This window comes from Globicephala melas, chromosome 16 (genome assembly GCF_963455315.2).
Source record: "Globicephala melas chromosome 16, mGloMel1.2, whole genome shotgun sequence".
In the NCBI taxonomy this organism is placed as follows: domain Eukaryota; kingdom Metazoa; phylum Chordata; class Mammalia; order Artiodactyla; family Delphinidae; genus Globicephala; species Globicephala melas.
Window position 1 is genome coordinate 47,079,204 of NC_083329.1, and position 5,925 is coordinate 47,085,128.

A 5,925-nucleotide genomic window follows, 5' to 3' on the forward strand; every position below is an offset into this window, starting at 1 on the left:
TTCCCATTTTTCAGATGAAAAAACTGAGGTTCTAGAGAAGTTAATAAACTTGCCTGAGGTCTGACTGTCTTCCCATAGGAAGCGTCAGGACTAAAACTGGGTCATAGCTCTGCTTTTGATCCGTGTCCCCTGGCAAGTTCCCGCATTGTCTTCTGGACTCGGTAAGGAGCTCCCCCTGCTCCCATAAGGCTCTGCGCTGCCTCTACCATAGCACTTACTACCTGATTCTAACATTTGTTCACTGCTCGCTCTTCCCATTAAATCAGGGGCTCCTCCAGGTCAAGGGCCATGCCGTATTCACTGTTCACCTCCTGACCCCAGAGCAGTCTCTGGCAAGAACTGTTTCAAGCCTGGCTGGCTTGCCTGTGATGTGTCACGATGAGCATCCTGAAAGCAAGGGAAGGTGGGGAGAGGAATTTCTGATCAATACCGGAAGACACGTGGGTTTCTGTTTTCTAGTCCTGAATTGTACAGTGATGATGATGAAGGTGACATATGCCATCTACCTGAAGCCCCTTCTCTCACCTTGGAGGATGAAGCATATCCTACTATCAGCTCTACGTTGGAAGACCAGCTACCCTGTGGAGAATGTTTGAAGGCAGATTCAGGGACCATTCCTTTACCGCAGTTCTGTTCTCGGGGTACTTTCTCAGAGTCTTTGCCTCCAGAAGAGTCCCGTGAGAGTGACAGCGAGTGGGAAGAACTTGAGGAGGCTGAGGACCCAGACGATGGCACCCTCAGGTGGGTATCACGCTGTCTGGGTGGAATGAGGCTGGGCTGAGTTCTTCTAGTGGGGCTCAGCATCTCCACTTCGGCTGGGTGATGGTCTACACGCATCACCATGTTCCCCTTGCATTCCCTCTTTGGGTCATACCTCATCACGGCACTTATCATGGTACATGGTCCATGGCAACGACCCTATGAGGTAGGGTTATTGTCATTCCCGTTTTACAGATGACACATTTAGGACTTTCCCAGGGTCATATAGTAAGTGACAGATAAGTAAGGGACAGTCAGAATTCAACCCCAGGTCTCCCACTCCATGGACCCCCTGCTCAGTGCTCTCCTCTGCGGCCTCCTGCATGTGGCTGGGCCCACCATCTCTCCTCGGGCCTCTCTCTTTCGGTGGGTTGCTGGTAAGGTTCTGATTCCTACTTTGTCTGCTCCTGACTGCCCTTGGGCTAAATGTATTGCAGAGAAGAGTCTTGGTATCATGTAACGTGGCCCTTCTCAACAGCCCCTGTGCCTCAACACAGTGAGCGCTTTCTTGATCAAGAAATCAAACTGTTGACACAAGGTGCTGCCGGAAGCTGGGACTGGGTGACCAGGCTGGAGTCAGATCACACTGATGAAGACGTGGGAGGAATAAGTGTAATAAAAACCGTCAGACTTCAAGTAGAGAGGGTTAAACTCTTGACCAGTTGGTAAAGCACGCAGCATTCTGTTAAAGTGCCTACAACATAGATAGTTCCAATATTTGAAAAATGCTCAGTGTTCAAGAAACTTTCAGATAAATACATTTTCAAGACACATTGAAACTTACCAAGGCACTGGCTGTGAAGGTTTAGGTATAATTGAAACACTCATTCACTTTCATTTCATTGTGTCCCAGCTACATTTTCATCACAAATGATTGAACTGGACTCTTAAAGGACAGTGGCAGGCAAGTTGATAAGGTGGGTGGATATTTGAAATTCAAATATGACGAAAGCGCTGGTTCTTATCTGAAATAGGAAGCAACACGTTGATAGAGGAGATGACATGGAGGCTTTGAAGACCCTGTATGCCATTAATGGGGAAGTCAGACACTCTGACAACTTTGGGAATGATGTATTACAGATTCACAAAAGTGTGCAGCGAGCAGGGAGCAGCTTATATGTGGAGGGCAATCTTCCCAGAGGGGGCTCCTTAGGGCTGGGGAGCTAAAAGAAGATAGGGTAAGCAAAGCTTTGGGGATCCACAGGGCAGTAATTAAGGCCTATAAGTGTTAGTACTTATGAAATGTCCCAGGAGATCTGCAGTGCCATGGGGGGAGGCGGCAGAGAGCAGAGTAGTGAGAGCAGGGCTCCAAGCCAGACTTCACCACTCACTAGCTAAATGACCAGCAGCAAGTGACTGTTAAACCATCTAAGACTCAGCTAACTGACTGCCAAGTGGAGATAACGAAATCCATCTCATGCTGTTCCTGGGAGGGTTAGATGACAACACGGCTCACGTGTTTAGCACACTGTGTGGCATGTAGTCATAACTCAAACAGTGTTAGCTACTTTTAATCATAAAGGAGGAAATTACTGCAGTGAGATGATGCAACCTTATTAACGCATTCAATGCCGTCGTTTTTTTCCCCATGTAGACAAAGGACTGGTGCCCTAACATGGGGTGTGGGGTGGATGAGGAGAAGTACTGGTTTACGGCAAAGGTGTCAGGATCCAGGGTGGATGGAATAGCCCTCAGCTATGGATGACGGCTTGGGACGTAGTTAGGCTGAGTCCTGTCACAGTCACTTACCTTCCCTGCTGACAGAAGGCGGGCCTACACGTGTGGGTGCTCAAGGTGTGAGTTCTCAGACTGGGCTCCATGGAGCTGCCCACAGATGTGCCTCAAGGCACCTGGGGAGCTCTACAGTTAGAATGTTGACTTGCTGCTTCTTTTGGAAAAAGCATCTCTTAACAGTCTCCTAGTTCTCTAGGAGAACAAATCCCCCAAAGTTAAGGGCCTCTGTTGTATATATTCTCTCTTTCATCCTGGAAGTACAGAGAAGTTTTGGAGGGTATAAGAGCACTTTGCTTATGGATGGAGTCATGCATCCTTTAAAACTGTATAACAAATTATTTTATTTGGTCCTTTTAGATATTGAGACAGTAATAGTATATAGGTAGTGTCTATAAATGATTTAATTTAATCCTCATTTCAACTTTGAGCAGTATTCTTATTCCTCTTTTATAAACGGGGCTTGGAAGGTTGATTTAATTTGTCCAAGATCATACAGCTAGCAGGGGCAGATTCACACTGCTGCTATCTGATTCCACTTTTGGTACATTTTTACATTTCCCCTAGAATGTGCCTGTCCACTTAGACTTGTGTAACACTCATGTCTTTCCATCATGTGTCATGAGTCCTACTATTTCTCTCTTATGAGGCTAAAACAACCCCTGCTGTCCAGTGGGATTAAGAAGGCAACTGAACTGTTCTGTTTAGGGAAGGCTGCTGGCCAAATGGCAAGGCGACCCAGTAAAAGCTGCTTACTGTTTTAGGTGAACAGAGAAAGTGGGACAGTCTCCCAAGGCAGAACCTGAGGGTTTCTGCCTGGACATCGTTCTGACTGTGATCACATGGAAGAGCCCTCAGATGTTGGTCCAAAGAAGGTACCTACATACTCCACAATAAGGAAAGAGGCCAGTGGGGCCCTGAGAAGGTGACCTGGGATGGAGTGTCTGGCCCAGTTGTTAAGAAGTAACTTCAAAAAAATCATGCCTGTCACTTCTGAAACTCATTTTGAATAGTGGTCGCGACCCCTCTTCAGTTCTGGGGTTTATGTTGAATAAAGCTCTGTGTGTGTAAGTGTGTGCATGTGTGTGCACGTGTCCTTGCATACTTACAGGGGCTTCACCTGGTGAAAGAATTTGAGAATCAACCTCCTACATCAAGATAAGCCAGGACAGGGTGCGGTCTTGCTGGTGCACTGGTCACACTTTCTGGGACAGATGCCTTGTTCCAGTTGGCACTTTTGGGTCCTCCATTGGTTGAAGGAGTTTCCATGGTTTTCAAAGTGCCCCCAGTTCCCTCGAGGGAATCTGCTGAGAGACTTGGCTCAAAGGCCACGGGAGTAATGTGTTTTGTCATCTTTCTATGTTCTTCCTATGCAACTCCAAATGGTTATACATTCTTTTAAAAGCATTTTCCTTTTGGGTTCTAATTCTAAAAATTATATGAAAGAAAAACAAGATGGGAACATCTAAGAAAAAGGAAGAGTGAAGTGGAAGATCCAGCATTATCAGATATTAGGACATATAGCCACCACCATAACAAAAAAAACTAAAAAGCTAAAGGTTGGAGTTATTAAGTGTACAAAAGAAATAGACCTGGAGGACCACAGTGTGAGCCAAGGAACACTCAGTGCTATATAACGGGGGACGTATGGCAATCAGTCTCACTGTGGGGGAGGGAGCCCAACTTCATAGATCGAACTAAGATAGATGGAAAAGATGACTTAGATTCAAAGTCACGTCATCTACTAAAATTACATACAGCTTGATTAAATAAAAAAGCATAGGAAAACTGGTGGAAAATATATTCTAGTTTTATCAGATATACAGAGGAGTCATAACTTCCTCTGGCTGCCAGCAATAGACAGAGTATAACAAAGAAGAACTACAGTGTTGGCAATATTGAAAAAGTTAAAACTTCTGTACAGTAGCAGTGACAAAATTAATGTAAAAATAGCAGTGGGGTTTCCGTGTACCTCCGGGACCGTGGTCGCCGCCCTGCGGGGAGCCCCAGGACATCATGCGCTCCCAGTTTTTTTTTTTTTTTTTGGGCTCCCAGTTGTTTTTCAACCTTGAAGTCTTCTACAATCAAAGCAAAGAGAAGATTTGTGGATGTTGAATATGTAAGGAGCTGAAGAGAGAGAGATTGAAAGAGAGATTTGTCCAGGTTGGGTGAACAAGTCTGCTCCAGAGCAGGATGGCTCTGAAATTGATTTGCCAGGGATAGCATCAAAGAGATCCCAAGAGGATGAATACCAGGATCCTACATTTGAAGAAAAATATTTATGTGAGAGCATGAAGGAAAACCCTTCCAGAGAGGTTCCTGGACCATGGCTTTTCCAAGAAGGTTTTGGGGGAATAACTTTCATCCACAAAGAAGCACCTCCAGAAATGAGTAGACAAGAATATAATTTTGAGAGAAGCCTGCTTTGGATCTCAAGTCTTGTTACACATCTCAGGGTTTCTACAGAAGAGAGCTTACATCAGTGGGAGAAAAGTAGCATACACACCAATGAGATTTCAGACCAAAGTAAATGTCCGACGCTCTCTACACAGAAAAAATCTTGGAAATGTAGTGAATGTGGAAAAGCTTTTAATCAGAACTCATCCTTTACCCAGCATCAGATAACTCATATGAGACCCTACATGTGAGGAATGTGGGAAAATTTTTAGTCGTAGTTCATTCCTTGTTCGACATCAAAGAATTCATACCGGAGTGAAACCATATGGATGTGAGCAATGTGGGAAAACATTTCGATGTCAATCATTTCTTACTCAGCATCAGAGAATCCATACTGGAGAGAAACCATATAAATGTAATGACTGTGGGAATTCCTTCCGCAATCATTCACATCTCACTGAACACCAGAGAATTCACACTGGAGAGAAACCTTATAAATGTAATAGATGTGGGAAGGTGTTCAGTCAGAACACACACCTCATTCATCATCAGAGAATCCACACTGGTGAGAAACCTCATTTATGCAACGAATAAAAGTGGCTCTTCTTTTCGTAAACACTCAAATCTTACACAACATCACAGAATTCAGGTATTGTAGAACTTAAAATACACATACAAATGAGTACAAGAAAAACAAAAGAAATCTGAACAAGAGGGATGGATTTCATCAATGTCAATATCCTGGTTGTGATGTTGTACTAGTTTTGTAAGATGTTACCACTGTGGGCAAACTGAGTGAAGGGTACAGGGAATCATCTGTATTCGTTTATATAACTGTATGTGAATCTATAATTATCTCAAAATAAAAAAGTTTAATTTTGGAAAGTGGTCTTCCCAACTCTGCTTTAACCAGGCCGTGGCTGTTCACATATTGGCAGGGCGGGTTCTACAGAAAGTTACAGATCCATCCACCACGAGCGCAGAGTGAGGGTGCTCAGCCTCGACTACCAACTGTCTGAATCAAACATGATTCTCCAA

At 44.4% G+C, this 5,925-nt stretch overlaps 1 pseudogene; it reads left to right on the plus strand.

Moving 5' to 3' along the window:
* The first annotated feature begins 4,598 nt into the window (after window positions 1-4,598).
* Window positions 4,599-5,687, plus strand: LOC115847639 (zinc finger protein 502 pseudogene; annotated as a pseudogene).
* Window positions 5,688-5,925: the final 238 nt, after the last annotated feature.